The following is a 16,497-nucleotide window of genomic DNA, read 5'->3' as shown; positions in this document are numbered from 1 at the left end:
GGCTCCGGACGCGCAGGCTCAGCGGCCACGGCTCACGGGCCCAGCCGCTCCGCGGCACGTGGGATCCTCCCGGACCGGGGCGCGAACCCGGTTCCCCTGCATCGGCAGGCGGACTCTCAACCGCTGCGCCACCAGGGAAGCCCCATGCTCAGTTTTTATTTTTAGGTTCCATCGAGGCCAGTGATTTTCCATTTCCTTCTTAGAAAGATATTTTTAATGAAGGCAGACACTCATCCTCACATGCGCACACTCCTGTGTACAGCTGTGTACATTCACGTGCACACACCCCCGCTCACAGGCACCTACACCCACAGGTTCGCCCACATGAGTTGTGACATGTGCCTGCCTGCTTATTGGTGGCAGACGGTGGTAGAGCTTGTTACCTCTGAAGGCAGGCCCAAGGGTCCCAGGTGGTTAAGGAAAATGCCATGGTTTTATCTTCTGAGATCTTCGGGTAGTTTTCTTTCTCCCCTCCCCCAACCCTTAGCAAAAGAGAAAAAGAAGAATATTAACTAGTACAGTTTCAACAATCAACAGGGACAAACCCTGAAATCACATACATTTGAGCATAATCGAGGTGATAGCATTTAAGGACGGTACTGATGTTCTTGCCACACTTGTACTGATGAACTGTTATGCACATTTTACTAGTGAATTATTTAGATGTAGTACCAGTTTGGAGGGGTGTGTGTGTGTGTGTGTGTGTGTGTGTGTGTGTGTGTTCTAACCCTCTTTGAACCCCTTAAATTGTGGGTGAGTCTGTCATACAGATAGGTTAAGTCACATAATTTACCAAAAGTATTAAATTAGCTTCACATCAAACATTAAGCATGCAGCTAGGGACAGACTGATCCCAGAAATTCCTCTGTGACATGGATTTTAAAGCACACTCACCACAGTACAGGTATCGTGCCTGACTTCTTTCCCCCTGAAATTAGCAAGCAAGAACACAGGACTTTCTTCTCCATGGGGACCAGAGACTTTCAGATTTCTGTGACCTTTATCATGTCTCCTGACTGTCTGTCCATTGGCTTTTCCTGGAATATCTGGCTTTTTTCTTCTCTGGACCGGCTGTCTCATACAGCATGTCCTGAATCAGTTGTGTGTGTGTGTGTGTGTGTGTGTGTGCGTGTCAGGGAGTTGGACAGAATCTTCACTGTCAAATGATCACGTCTTTCTTTGGTACTGAGAAAATCAAAGTTAAGGATGACAGATTTTCCTTTACCAAATAAATTTTATTTCTAATCAAAGCCACACCTTTCCAAAATCCAAGCTTGTGTGTGTGTGTTTGTGCATGTCTCTGTGTCTGTGTGTGTGTGTGTGTCTGTGTAAGAAGTCATGTGTTGTGAATAGGCATCTGGAGATTAAGGTAAAGGTGACAATTAGTAATTCACTTCCATGGTGGGTGTTCTTTCATCCTGGTTGACCTTCAAGGCTTTTGCTTCTGCTTTCCAAAACTTACTTTACCTTTGATGCCAACGAACAGGTCCTCCCAGAACTTACCTTTAACATCAGGTTCTCAGCTGCCCCCAGTATATTCTGACCACATACAAGCTTAATAAAAATGCAAATGGTGTTTCTTGGAGTTGGGAGGAACGTGGAGTAGCAAAGAGAGAGTGAGCTCTGGGCTTCGAATCAAGGGTTCTGCCCTACTTTGCACATCTGTGTTCATATTTGCAAGTCTTACAATGATTATAATCCTCAGCAAAATCAGAGGATGGGAAACTATGCCCTGACGATCAATTCTAGTTTTACCAACTTGCGAGTCTAAGTTCTCACTCAACATGTCCAGAGTGTGGGGTGTTTGGTTCGCCATCAGCTTTGCTGTGTACATCTGTGTGTGAGGCAGGTTCACATCTAGGAGACGGAGGTATATACCCACACACGAGCAAATGCAGGGTCCGCTGAGATAAGCTAATCAAGCGCGCAGCTAGAAACAGCCACGTTGAGTGTGGTTAGCTTTTTGTAAATACACGTAATTCAGCCACTTCTCAGTCTTATTTAGCCATTAATTTCATAATTTTGTTTCTCATGCTCCCAGAAGTTTGTCCTGAGGCTCAGGACACTGGGAAACGTACGTCCTACTAGGTAGACTCACAAAGATTTTTTTAAAATTTATTTTATTGATAATTAATTTACAATATAGTGTTAGTTTGTGCTGTGCAGCAAACTAATTCGGTTATGCATACATACATTCTTTTTCATATTCTTTTCCATGATGGTTTATCCCAGGATATTGAATACAGTTCCCTGTGCTGTACAGTAGAACTTTGTTGTTCATCCATCCTGTATATAATAGTTTGCATCTGCTGACCCCAAACTCCCACTCCATCCCTCCCCCACCTCCCCTCCCCCTTGGCAACCACAAGTCTGTTCTCTATGTCTGTGAGTCTGTTTGTGTTTCATAGATAAGTTCATTTGTGTCATATTTTAGATTCCACATATAAGTGATATCATATGATATTTGTCTTTGTCTGACTTACTCCACTTAGTATGATCATCTCTAGGTGCATCCATGTTGCTGCAAATGGCATGATTTCATTCTTTTTTTATGGCTGTATTATTCTATTGTATATATATATATATATATATATATACCACATCTTCTTTATCCATTTATCTGTCCGTGAACATTGAGGTTGTTTCCATGTCTTGGCTATTGTAAATAGTGCTGCTGTGAACACAGGGGTGCATGTATCATTTCAAATTATTAGACTCACAAATATTTACTTAGCACCAATTAAATGAATATCTAAAGTGTGAGAAATTAAATGCTTAAAAAAATAAATGAATGATATAAATACAGGGTCCCTTTCATCTAGTAACAGTTTCTTTGAGGTAGGAATGTATGAATATATGAATAATAGTACGTGCTAATAATACATGAATACTTGAAGTACAAAATAATGCAAGAAGGAAGTGACAGTTGGCTACAAGAGCAGAAGAAAGGGGCAAAGGAGGGTTATAAGCAGGTGCCATACAAACCAAAAACACCGTCTTCAGAGAAGGGAGATTTCATCGTGAACCAGAATGACCTGGGAGGGGCAGCGTCTGATCTAGATCTAGACAGCTTGGGGGTTATTTTCTAAAAATTTTTATTGGGGTGTAATTGATGTACAATGTTGTGTTAGTTTCAGGTGTACAGCAATGTGAATCTGTTATATTTACATATACGTATATCCAGTCATTTTTAGAGTCTTTTCCCATATAGGCCATTACAGAGTATTGAGTAGAGTTCCCTGTGCTGTACGGTAGGTCCCTATTAGTTATCTGTTTCATATATAGTAGTGTGTATATGTCAATCTCAACCTCCCAATTTATCCCTCCCCCCCTTACCCCCCAGTAACCGTAAGTTTATTTTCTACATCTGTAACTCTGTTTCGGTTTTGTAGGTAAGTTCATTTGTAGCCTTTTTTAGATTCGATGGGGGTATATTTTTTATGTGGGAAGAGAGGAGAGATGGAATCCATGAAGCGTGAATGGCGTGAACAGTGCATTTGCAGAATCGAACGTTTCAAGGAAGTGAGGAGCGAAGGATAATGTTGGAAAGGCAGGCTGGCCCTGGGCTCTAGAGAGCTGTGCATGGTGGGCTTAGTCCTGTGGGCAGCGTGGCACTGCCCACATCTGGGGCGCAGAGAGTGGCGCTGTTCTCCAGGAAATGAAGGGACCGGAGGCCAGTGACTGCAGCAGGGTCTGGAGGAGGTGATAGTTATGGGAACTAGTGGCGTATGAGCAGGCAGAGAGGGATGTGAATATATTTTGAAATTCAGATGCACATATGTCATGTCCTATCAGGCCATCAAAACCTAACACACTTTTGCCTTAAGTTTCCAAATACCTCTTCTTTTTTTTTCTTCCTTGATCTTTCCTCCTTTAAAAAATGTAAGGGCATTATGGAAAAAAGTAAGTGCAGATGCCACAGGTTGAAATCAGGATCAAGAGGATTTCAGTTCACAGACACTTTGTCCTCACTAGGAGCCAGGTCAGCTCAAGGGCAGGTTAAGACAGATAGGTGGGAACCTATGTGTCCAAGAGCAGAAATGAAAAACAAACCTAGGAGGCAATGACCAGCCACCTCAGTTTCATTTTTAACTCTTCTGCCCTTCCTCTTTCGTAAATACGCATTGTCTTTGTTAAAGGAGAATTGCTTCGCTCCTGCTTTAGAAAGTTCTAGAACATAAGCAGAAACTGAAGCTGTTAGACTAGAGGGCCGGATCTCAAGAAGCCAGACTCAGTGGATTCCGCCTTGAAGCCGTCGTCAAAAGACCAGAATTCCACATTGTAGCAAGGAACTAACTGCCCTCTGAGTCGGTGCCGCCCAGATTGGCTTGAATCCCAAACTAGAAAGATCCTAAAATGCCGATCCCAATTGCAAAGTGACCAGGAAGGATGAGTCCAGCCCCAGAGGTGCCTGGCTCCCCACCCCCCGATAACAGGGTGACAATAGGAGAGTGAGTTTTGAGCATCCAGAGTGTTCGGACCTTAGTAAATAGCCAATAAGATTTTCACCAGGATTAGGTTTTTTAGACAACTTTTACAAACTTATATTTTGTGAAAGACACTGTGTTAATTATCTATCTGTTGTGTCACAAATTATCCCAATGTTTAGCTGCTTCAAACAACAAATATTTATTCTTCCACATTTCTGTCTATCAGAAATCCGGGCATGGCCTTGTTTGGTGTGTCTGGCTCAGAGTTTCTCATGAAAATGGTGTCGGCAGGGGCTGCAGTCTTCTTCTGGCTTGACTTGGGGATGATCTACTTTCAGACTCGCTTCCGTGGCTGTTGGGCCGCTCAGGTCCTCTCCAGCTCTTGGCCAGAGATGTCCATTCCTTGCCACGTGGGCGGCTATCCACCTGGCTGCTAGCTTCTCCCAGAGTCGTGAGGTTTCCAACAGAAAGAGGATGAGAGAGAGAGAGACAGCTAGACCTAGGCTACCTTCGTTTTGTTACCTGGCCTTAGAAAAGATGTGCCACCATTTTTTTTGCCATATTCAGTTGTTAGATATGAGTCAGTAGGTCCAGCCCAGCCTCAGGGGAAGGGCATTACTCAAGGACCCAAATCCTGGGCGGAGAGTTCATGGGGAGCCTTCGAGCACAGACAGGATGAGATGGCCAAGGAAGAAACCCTCTGCACTCTCTGCTGTCTCAACCAGCGGTCCATCGACTAGCACCATCTGACCTGTTGAGGGCTCGATCGAAATGTAGAATCTCAGGCCCCATCCCACCCAGACCTACTGAATTTGAGTCTGCATTTCACAGGGTCCAGAGTTTCCTTGTGTGCATCTCAGAGTCGGAAGGGTTGTAGTCTACAGGATCTTCACACATCGAATCTGAACAGAAACCAACTTTAAACTGATCATCACACGTGAGCATCCTTACCTCGGAGCAGACGGTGATAAGGTAATGAGATTCTGCTTTCTCTGTTCTTCAGAGAAAAGCCTGAGCAGCCTAAGCCATGGTCTTAAAATGCACCCACAGTCACTGTTTAATGGCTTAAAGATGAGGTCTGAGCTTTTGTTGGCTATCAGACATAACAATGACCACATGGACGTCTCTGATTCCTGCGTGGCATTTATAGGGAAAGCCAGATCCTTTGAACTCAAGAAAAACCCCAAACCCATCATCCAGGCATCTTTCATTCCTGGAGATTATCAGAGTTTTCATTACAGGTTAAATTCTTTGTAACTTTTTCATGTGGAAACTATCCCATTACCTCCTGTTAGCTCTCCTCCTGCTGAGTACAAATGGAGTGTACGTTCTACTTCCTACAGCTGCTTTGGATTTTGTTACATTTTCCAGGTTTGAAAAAAAAAAATGTGCTGACAGAACGTGGCTTCATCTACAACTCTCAACTGATTATAAGAGTATAAACAGAAATATGTTTCCTGATTGTATGTACCAGTGAAATCAAAATATTATCCCTACATCCAAAGATTCACTAGCCACTTTATTTTTAGAAACTTGGCACTAACGAGGAACAGAAAAATATGTTGGGGAAAGGTCATTACGACATAAAGACAGCAAATATGGCTAGACGAAAAGAAGCACGCTTTTTGGTTTGCGCTCTTTTCAATGAAAGATATTTGCTTTTTAAATGGAAAAGAAAACTTTCCATTCGCATCTGGGCAGAAAGTCAGAATCAAATAGATATAATTGGAAAAGCTTACTAAATGATGGACTTATGTTACATTTTCCCCCCAAATGATCCTTTTTGTTTTATTTTACATAATGGAGAAAAATCCTCTTAGATAAATATATCTGAAAGCACAACGTTCAAAAGTCACATTTTATTGTAACAAGATGAAGCAAATAAAGACTTAAATCTGAGCCACCAAGAGGTAAACAGTTCTGCTTGGTCTGCACAATTACACTCCGTAGGAAGGGCATATCTTCCATTCGGGTTTTCAGGTATGAGGTTGTAAGTCATAAAATCACGAGCAATTTTGGGCTCTCCCAATTGGTAAAAGTCCTCAAGGTGTATTTTGTCAGCCCAACTAGACCGAATACCTAAGGGTCCAGTAGAAAGGGACTGGGGGACTGTATACACTGGGGTTTTAGAGGCCGGGGGCTGGGTGGAGGCCAAGCCGTAAGGACCAGGTTAGGACCTGTTAACTGAGAGAGGGCAGATGAGCCAGTGAGAAGGAATTGCTGGTAGACTGATCCTGGCCACGGCAGCCCAAGGTCTGAGCTTCAAAGGACGGACAGAGCACCTGGGTTATAACCCAGCAAGTCACACCAGAGAGTCCACTCTGGATGGTGGAGCACAGCAGGGAGCTGTCTAGGTAGGTGGCAGGTGTTGCTGTGGGAAACGGGGCCTTATGTGGAGACTCTTCTCTCATCTCAGGGAATTGACAAACCCAGGTCATGCAGGAGGCCCCGCTGTAAGATTCAAGGTTTGGACTGGGATCCTCAGTCACAAAAGGCAAGTGGGAGTGTTTGATTCAGTTAGTACAGAGCCAAGGCAGAAGCTCAGCAGCGTGGCCTGAACTAGGAAAGGGGCAGGGAATTGTGTGAGTTGGAGGAACTTTTAGAGAGACCCAGCTTATCCCTTCGGCACACGGGGTAGGTATTTGATCGATAAAGGAAACTCCGGGTAGGGACTGGGGACTTGGAAAGCTTAGGAGTCTAGCTGGCCATCCGACTCGGGGCCTGAGAACTTGATTTACTTTGATCGCCTCGTTCACCTCCCTTGGGAAGAGTGGGTGCCTCTGGCCGAGTTGATAAGGTGGCATGTGAGCCCATCCGGATCCCGCCAGACTTGGGATAGATGACATGAAGGAAAATGAAGGTGACACTGACATCACGATATCCCTTCACTCTCGTCACTCTCCTTCCTTGAGTAACGCGCTTCCAGTCGTGCATGTGTTGCCGGGCCAGGGCAATTAGCTGGAGACGTACTTACAGGTCTCTGTTGTTTCATGTCATGTGGTTTCTTATGAGCAAGAGAGAAACTGCTGATCCTTGTAGCTCTATAATCAAGAGGACGCCCTTATTAGATCCCATTCTGGTAAACAGGAGCAGTATCTAATTTCCTTTGGAAGCAAGGCTTTCAAAGAGAAAGCGTATACCACCATGAAAGGCAATCTTGCCTGGAACCAATGTGTTTGAGTATTGAACTTTGGGTCACACTGAGTTTTTCCCAGCAATGATATTCGAATACATAATTACTCTGCTCTTCATGTGGTGTTGGTAGTGCAAAGAGCAAGTGTGTGCTTTGTATTTATTTTCCAGCTTTTGCCCATTTATTGTTTCCCAAGCCAAATGACGGAGCAAGTTTTATTCCACCACGTTGAGAGATAGCTGCTCTTGGCTTCAGGAACCTTTTTTATGCCTTTCCTTTTTATTCCCGTCTGATCTTTTTTCTGATCCTTCGGTGGGTGACTAGGTACCTCCTGTTGGACCATCTTGTTCCAGTAGCACACCTGCCATCGGGTCATATCCCAATCTAGATATTTAACAACTGGTGTGGCTTAGGTACTCACCCATTGGAATGGACATTGGCCATGTTTCTTGAGCAGAAAACGAAGGGGCCCACTGTGGGATCGTGGTAAGGTCAAGGCCTCAAAGAACAGAAAGTAGCAGGTGGGGTTCAGGGCAGCAGCTAATTTACCAACTGGTATGGAAGCATTTACATATTTCAGTTATTCCCATGTTCATACCGGTGCATACTGTTGGATTATCGGGATTGATACTGAGTGATCAAGATGGCGGAGCCGTAGGACAAGAAGCTCGCCTCCTCCCACAAATACCTCAAAACTACATCTACCCGTGGCATGATTCTCACAGAACACCTACTGAACGCTGGCAGGAGACCTCAGACTTCAGAAAAGGGATCGATACTTACTTGGGAGAACACTGTTACAGAAACATTATGTTTTAAATTACGAACTCTGATAAGTAACAGCTCCTTGGGGGAAGAAGGAAAGTAGGTAGGAGGTCAGCTCATATAAGTACTGGTTAAGAGTTGGGATTTTAATTTGTGCATGATAGGAAGCCACTGGATAATTAGAATCTGAATTATGTTTGAAGAATGTCACTGTGGCTGACATGTGGGAGACATAAGTAGAAACATGGAGGCCAGTTGGGTTTTTTTGTTTTATTATATATTTTTTGACGTCAGGTAAGAGGTGATGCGGTGAGGTTATTGGGGCCCAGAAAGCTTGCATGGCTGGTTCCAGTTCATACTGTACAAGCTCGGTCCCAGTTTCCATGGGTCTCGACGCCTTGGTCAGTGTTGGCTGCATTGTAAGTTTAGTGAATGTGGTGCATTCTCGCAGAAGACCTGTTACTTCCCCAAGCCTTACTTCTTCTGTCCTCTCACAGTTGTCCCTTTGAACTGGGAAAATGTTAACATCGGCTGATTGGTCACAAAATTGAAAGGGCACGTAAGTACCATGGTGCTTAAGAGAATAAACCCAGGTCTCGTATCATTTAGGCTCCAAAGTAACGCTTTCATCTATTTTTAAGAAAACTGTGAGTCATTGATGAGACGATTTTAAAACAAAGTGTGGATGGAGCCACCCAGAGGAAACAGAGAATGGGGATGAAACAGTTTTTCTTCCAAAAGGCGTGCAGATCAGACAGGCACATGGCAGCTCCTGAGTTTACGCGGGTTGCAGGTAGGTTCTGAGACCTGCTACACCAGGGGGTTCCACATCCTTTCGTTGTGTAAGGTTCGGCAGTTAGCACAATGTGCTGAAGTGCGATATCTACCTTTCTCTAGGTGCGCACCTTTTATCTGTTAACGCCTAAGACCTAAGGTGATTTGTTGCATGTTATGGGCCCTCCCTCGTCACGTATCACACAGTGGCTGCCCATACGCCACCTGTACCCCTCAGGTTGGTTTGGCCTACAGAGTGTTTCAGAAATTTTGAATAAGCCATTGTGTTCATTTTCTATCACCATCTGACAGATTACTGTACGCTTAGAAGCTGAAGGCAGTGCAGATTTGTCATCTCACAATTCCCAGGGCTCGGGTCCAGGTGTGGCTTAGCGGAGTCCTCTGCCTGCGGTCTCATCAGGCTGCAGTCGAGGAGTCGGCCGGTCATCCAGAGGCTTCAGTGGGGAAGCAACCATTTGCAAGCTCATTCAGGCTGCTGGCAGAGTTCCTTTCTGTACGACCTAGAAGCCAGGTTCCTGAGCTTCTGGCTCCATGGGCGTCTCCAGCGTGGCCACGTCCTTTGTTAAGCCCACAGGGAGCGTCTCGTCTCAGAGAGAGACCAGTCCATGTTTCAGGGCTTTTCACTTGACTGAACCAGGCCCGCTCTCATCGTCCACTTCGCAGTTAACTCAGCACCAGCTGGTTTGAGACTTTGATTACATCTGAAAAATAGCGTCACCTTTGTTCTACTCTTCCGGGTAGAAGTGAGTCACGGGTTCCACCCACAGGCACGGAGGAGAGTCACACCGAGCTGTGAACACAAGGTAGCGGGAATTGTGGAGGTTTACCGGCAGGGTCAGCTGTCCACATCTACACGTTGGCATAGGTGGACGTAAGAATCTAGATCTTTGGTTTCTTTTGATTAAAAAAACCCCACAAAATATCTAGTAACACTGGAGCCGCACTCCCACCTGGCAACAGCCAGCGGGAGTGGACGGTTCACAGCCGCTTTCACTCAAGACTTGCCTGCCTGCGATTCTCTTGTTCCCTTTTCTACCCCTGTCTGTTTCCTTTACTCACCTGTGCTACCTGCTTCATGCACCCCGTGACCATTGATGGTTACCGGTCCCACGGTAAACCTTGGCTAAAGTTATTTCAGTAAAACTCTTTTATGTATATTTGTGTTGCTTCGGCCTGTGTTTTTGGGAAGTCGTAATAGTATTCCAGATGAAAGAGATATTGGAGATTACTTAACTCCTTTCACAGACAAGGGGTAGAAAATGTCTAAAAAGGCTCTTGGGGAGGGCAAAAATGAAGAAGGTCAAAAAGGATAAGAAACACTGTTTTAGGAGAAGAAGAACAGACTGGCTTCATAATTTGCTGGGCCCAGCGCAAGACGGAAACATGGGGCCCCTGTTCCAAAAGTAAGAAGAATTTCGAGATAGTGGCCGTGGAGCATTAAGCCAAGGACGCGGCCCTTCTCAGCAGGGGACCTGGTACAAGGACGCAGCTCACGTGCTGCGGGAGCCACAGCCCTGGACGGAAGCATTGGGTGGCAGCTCCCGTGACTGTTCTGAGAGCTGTCGCAGGAGATCTCGTGCTTATGCCTCCCCTGAGCCCAACGCCACGTAGTCAGGTGACGGCAATCCACAGACTGGGGGAGGTTTGCTGAGTGCAGCCTGTGCTTCATAATTAGAAGCAAGCTCTGCGAACGTCCGGCCAAAAACAGAGCAAAAGCGGAAAAAGAAAGAGGTAGAGAAACTCACTGAGTGCGTCGGGGGTTCTGATTTTCCGCCATTTCGTCTGTTAATTGGGCTTCATTGTTACCCTCCCCCAAAACACGCAAGTTTGTTTCTTGAAATTTCACTTCCGATCCTTCGAGGTGAATGTGGGTAAAGTGAGGGGAAAAAATAATTTCTGGAGGAAAAGGAAGAAATCCGCTTCCTCCGTATCTGCGCCTGCCCCCCGCCCCCGAGCTTCTGGTGCTGCCCGAGCTGGGGGCTTGGGAGAGGAAGTGAGCCCAGCGTGACGCAGGCCCCGGTCCACACGGCCCCGTGGTGCGGGTGGTGAGCTCGGTGCCTTCCCCTCTCGTGCCAGCTCCCGAAATAACCCAGTGGGAACAGCCCCGCCGCTCCTCCCCCAAGGCCTGCACATCAGAGCCCCGACTAGGTCCGAGGCCGGGAAGCGCGGCTGCAGAGCTGCTCGGGGCACTCCAACGCCAAGGGCGTGGACGCCTTCCAGCTCGCCCTGGGGCTGGGGTGCCGCCCGAGGCCAGCTTCACTCCAGGCACCGCAGCCCTCTCTCCGTGTCCTTGAACTTGCTGGGGAGCGGCGGTGGCCAGCCGGGATCCCTAAGTCCAGCAGTGAACACTGTCCAACCGACACACGCAAGACGTCCAGCCCAGGAAAGCCCGGCCTTTGCTGGGGCCGCCTCGCCCCCGGGGAGAGTTACTCCCACCGGCCCTGCCCGACGTCCATTGCAATCTGGCCACGGAAGAAGCCGCTTCTGCGTTTCTGATGGGGCGGTAGAGCAGCCACTCGTATCGCTGCGGATGTCACCTTGCAGGTTGGATTAAAAGAACAGGAAGTAGTCTTTGCCCCAGAACTAGAGCCTTTTTAGTTGGATGGCAGAGAGGGGCCGAGGTAGAGCAGAAGGGGAGGGGAGGTGCTGAGGTACGGCAGCCCGGTGGCCGAGCTGGCCTCCGCCTGTGTTTGTGAGTACCGTCTTACTGAGACTTCAGGCGTGCCCCGCCGCGTACTCATTTACGCGTTCTCCGAGGCTGCGCTCGCGCTGCCGTGGCAGAGCTGAGTATTTGGGACAGAGCCTGGGCGGCCTGCAGAGCCTGAAATGTTAGCCTGCCCGGCTCTGCACGGGACAAGCGCGCCGACCCCGCCCTGTGGTGGCGACCGCGTGTGCGGCGCTCGCCGTGCTGGTGTACGCGCGTCACGTGGCCGTCTCGCGGCAGCAGTTCAGAGTGGCCACCGTTCTCCCCGCTTGACAGACGGGGAGAGAGAGGTAAAGTGGCTGGGCCCACGCGGATCGTAAACGACAAGGCCGGGCGTGAACCCACGTCTGTCTGATTCCGTGGGCTTCTTTCCGGCGCCCCGCGCCGCCCCGCGGCTGACTTCCCCTCGGCGTGCCGCTTTGAATCGCTGCTAGAGAAGTCAAGCGTCTTCCGGGGCCGGGCGGGTGAGACCTGAAGGGCGCAGCTTTCCGGCAGAGGGAGTGGCGTGTGGGGCCGAGCCGCAGAGGAGCAACCCGGCCTCGAGGCACGCAGACGTGACTTGTTTTTCCAGAGCTTCGAGGGCCAAGCCAAACGTGGCAGCCGGCCTTCTCAGGCCAGCGGGTCCCTGGTTTGTGACCTTTGGACAGAGCCTCCGCCAGGCTGGGCGAGAAGAGTCGCGACGCGCTCCGAATGGGAGCCACAGAGGCTGTCTGTCTCTCCTGCTGTCCCGGTTCGCTTCCTCGGGAGCGTCCCGGACGGCTCTGTGGACAGTTACGGGCCCGCAGGCCAGGCGGGCCTGCTTTTCCCTCCTGACTCTGTCAGCACCTTGACGTCTGTGAGCTTCAGATCTTTTTTCTTTAAAACGGGGAGGGACTTCCCTGGCGGTCTGGCGGTTAAGACTCCGCGCCTCCAGCGCAGGGGGCAGGCGCGGGTTCGATCCCTGGTCGGGGAACTGACGTCCCTCATGCCACGCGGTGCGGCCAAAAACAAGCCAACCAACCGACCCTGGGATTTACTTACCACGTGTATTGCTGCGTGGCACGTGCCAGGCCCTGTGTGAGTCTCGGCCTACCCCAGGGCACGGCAACCGCCTGCTTCCCCGGGCTCAGTCCCCTCTTTCTTACCCCCGTGCAGACGCACCCTGCTGGCGCTGTAGTCAGTAACCGTTCAGGAGCTGCTGACGTGCCGCCTCTGTCGTGACACCTCGTCCAAGCCTCCGCCCTTGCTTCCCTGTACTACGCCAGTAGCCTCCTGACCACTCTCTTGGGGCCTTAGAGTCCCATCTCAACCCAGAGACTCGAGGGAGGCCGTTAATACATAAGTCAGATCATGACATTCTCCGTGGTTTCTCGTCTTCGAGGAGAAGCCAGAGTTCTCACAGTGACTCTCGAGCTGCCCGTGGTCTCCCTGCCACCTTCTCCCGTAGCCCTGTGACTCCACCCTGTACCCTGGCCTGTTGACCCTCCTTTGGCCACAGCTGCCTCCCACCCCTTCCTCAAGCACACGGGGTGAGCTCCTGCCCCAGGACCTGTGCACGTGTTTCTTCTGCCTGGAACGCAGGTGACTGACTCCCTCCTTCCTTCACGTCCTGCTGCATCTTCTCAGGGAGGCCGTCCCTGAGCACGGAATCCAAACGACAGCCCGCCCTCCACCGCTCTTCTTTCCTTCTTTATCTTTCTGCCTCGGATTTATCGTCACCACATCTTATATAATGGACTTATTTGCATTGTTTATTGGTCACAGTTGCATCTCTAGCATGAAATCCTCTACCCACAGTAACAAATGCAGTACTTGTGAGTTCCTTTTCTTCTTTCTTCCCCCTTTCTCATCAGAAAGAAACTTTCCTTATTCCCACAATTGTATTTAGTCTGGTACGATTAAAGCAGGATTATTTAAATTTCGAAGATCTGTGGCCATCGATAGGAAGCTAGCTCCCGACTGGAAGCCAGTGATTATGGCAGTGGGGTCCTCCGGATCATAGCCTCAGCATCACGGCATCCCCTGGGACTCCTTAGAAATTCGAATTCTTGGTCCCCAGCCCAAATGGGCTGAGTCAGAAATCCTGGGGAAGGGACCCAACAATGATTAGACAAGCCTATGAGATGACTGTGACGTGAGAGCAAATTTGAGCCACTGCCGTGCTAGGATTGGTTTATAAAACAGTTACAGGACAAAAAGGCAGAATGAGGTCATGGAAAGCCCCCGTGGGATGAGATTCGGGACGCTTCTGCCCTTGGGGGGGTCCTGGAGGCATCACTTCGCAGACCCGGAGTTTGGGTTCCCTGGCTTCTGGGTCAGGACGTGACGGTGTCTTTGGATATCCAGTGAGTCTGTTTTGACCTTGCTTCCTTCTTCGGGCTCTAGGCCCAGCTCCCAGCATCTTCCACGTCAGTGCCGCCTCCTTTGCTTTACGCTCCTATAGACCCCGGAGACGCGCGGCTGTGCCTTGGGTGCCCCTCTTCTCCACGCATTTCATTCCCAGCCAAAAAAAAAAAAAAAGTACCCAATATCTGTTTTATTTATTTATATATCATATACGTGTGGTACTATGTGAACATTTTTTAATACATTATAAATCACACACAGAATGGAAACTCAAGCTGAGATCAATAACAGAATAGCGGTTCTGAGATTTTTTTCCCACACCCCTTAACGATCAACTTCCCCAACACGCAGGTGGATTCACTGCACAGAAACCACTTGTCTGGAGAACTCAAGGCTGACTTCTCCCCAGCTCTGTCCTAAACAGTGACCTTTTTCCAGCAAAGTACTCATATTCTGTGAGAGTTGGGCTTAGTTACTAAAAACCGCTGCTCAAGTAAATTCGTAGGAAACCAGCGTCCTCCTTTTATCGAGCGCTTACTACCTGTCAGCCACAGTGCCAGATGCTTTTCAGATTCGTACGTCTCATTTATTATTTACATGAAGTGGGGATAATTATTGCATTTGACAGGTGGGGCAACTGAAGCACAGCCTGGTGAAGTAACCTGCTCAGGTTTACTCTGAGGGAAGGAAGTGGAGCCTAGGACACAAGAAGAAGGAGTTCCTACTACAAGACACAGATGGATATTCACCCTTAAAGAGTAGTTCTTCAGCGCAGTGGAAGTGTATTACTTTCTAGTTGTAGATTTCCAGTGAGATTTTTGGTGAGGCCCTGACCGCGCCGTCCAGTGAAGAAACCTGAATTGTTTCCATTCTACAGAGAAATAGGGCTGACGCTGAGGAAGGGGGTATGGTTTTCTGTGTGGGCTCTGGCCTGCCTCCGTGGCGCTGCCCCGGCCAGCTGGTTGATGGGGTGGATTTTCAGTGGCGAGTCAGACCCCGCGCTTCAGAACGGGCACAGGTAATTAGTCCCACGATGGTAGCTGGAAAGAGAGAGATGCGTCTGGAAACGGCCTCAGAGTGCTCACGTCCCGTTTAGCACTGTCACCGGTGTCCCTTATGCAGCAGCTTGCCGAGCTGAAGGCATGCTTGCTTTTCATCATAACTGATTTTCTCCACAGTGAGCGGGTCCCCGAGTTTGCATGCACTTTATCAGACACACATGCAGTCGACATACGATATGGAAACGCTCTCATTCGCGTCTGTTTATTTGCTGCATCAACTGACAGAATGTGGTTGCTTTTGAAGTCTCCGAGGAGCTGAAAAAAAAAAAAAATCTCGGAAATCTGACTTTATGAAGTTAGGTTTTCCCACCACCAAGACGTTATCTTCACGTTGGGTTTGTTCACAAGGAGTTGCTGTTTCCACTTGCTAGAGCAGCTCTTCAACATTAAAAAAAAAAAAAGTTGTTTTTTTCCAACCGCTAAGTGGATCTAAACATTAAGTGTGTCTGCAGTTGGTGTTTCAGCTCCTGGGCTGCTGTTAACTTCTGCTGGGATGAGATGGAAGGTGGCTCTTTCCACTCAGCCACCCGTCACGTGGGAGCGTAATATCTGGAAGAATTTTTTTTAACGGCTCATTGCGCAATATTTATATTCCATTCACATCAGCGCGGGACACTGTTGACCCAAAGTTCTGTTGTGCTGTTGGCCGCTCCCTCGTCGCTTCCTCCTCCAAGCCCGGCTCCAGGCCTGATAAAGTGGCTCCGACAGGGCACGGCTCGCGGGGCCGCCCCCTCCCAGGGGAAGGGCAGGCACAGGAGAAGCGGAGGGATGCCTCCACGGCTCTGCTCGAAAGGAGAAAAGATCGGACGCGCTCTCCCAGCCTCAGAACTGAAGCACTTGGAAAGTTAGATGGATCTCCCCTCTCCCCCTGAAGGCAGAAAACGTGAAGTGCGCTGCGGTTCTGTGTAAAAATGTACATTTCACACTTTCTTAGGATTGCCGTTACCAGATCGTCTCAAAGACTTGCTCACATTTTGTTTCCTCCAGACGAGCTCCAGACCATGAATCGGGAATCCCAGGAAGCATCCTGAATAAAGGGACCTTTGCAGAACGGAACCCCCCCCCCCCCACCCGCGCTTAGGCTAAATACCTTCTGTTAGACTCTGTTATTTCAGTGAACGGGAAGGATGGATCCTCAGGGAGCGAGAAAAATGTTTTATCACTTCCTCCCTGTCCCTGCCCTGCACCCCGCCAACACACATACGCGCACACGCGCGCGCACACACACGCGCTCAACTACAGTCATAAATACTCTTCCCTTTTGTCAGCTTTCAGCCATACTCC

General features: G+C 48.6%; 1 protein-coding gene across 2 annotated transcripts in view; it reads left to right on the top strand.

The window, feature by feature from the left end:
• Positions 1 to 16,497, top strand: part of KCNJ16 (potassium inwardly rectifying channel subfamily J member 16) — a 316,412-nt gene that overhangs the window by 95,774 nt on the left and 204,141 nt on the right. For both annotated transcript variants that reach the window (XR_008619399.1, XM_028499730.2), the window contains exon 2: positions 5,262 to 5,402. The gene's annotated coding sequence lies outside the window, so the exon portion shown is untranslated. The remainder of the gene's footprint in view (positions 1 to 5,261; positions 5,403 to 16,497) is intronic.

The sequence above is a fragment of the Physeter macrocephalus genome, chromosome 14 (assembly GCF_002837175.3).
Source record: "Physeter macrocephalus isolate SW-GA chromosome 14, ASM283717v5, whole genome shotgun sequence".
Lineage (NCBI taxonomy): Eukaryota > Metazoa > Chordata > Mammalia > Artiodactyla > Physeteridae > Physeter > Physeter macrocephalus.
The sequence above is the reverse complement of the archived record's forward strand: the minus strand, read 5'-3'. Positions and strand labels throughout refer to the sequence as shown.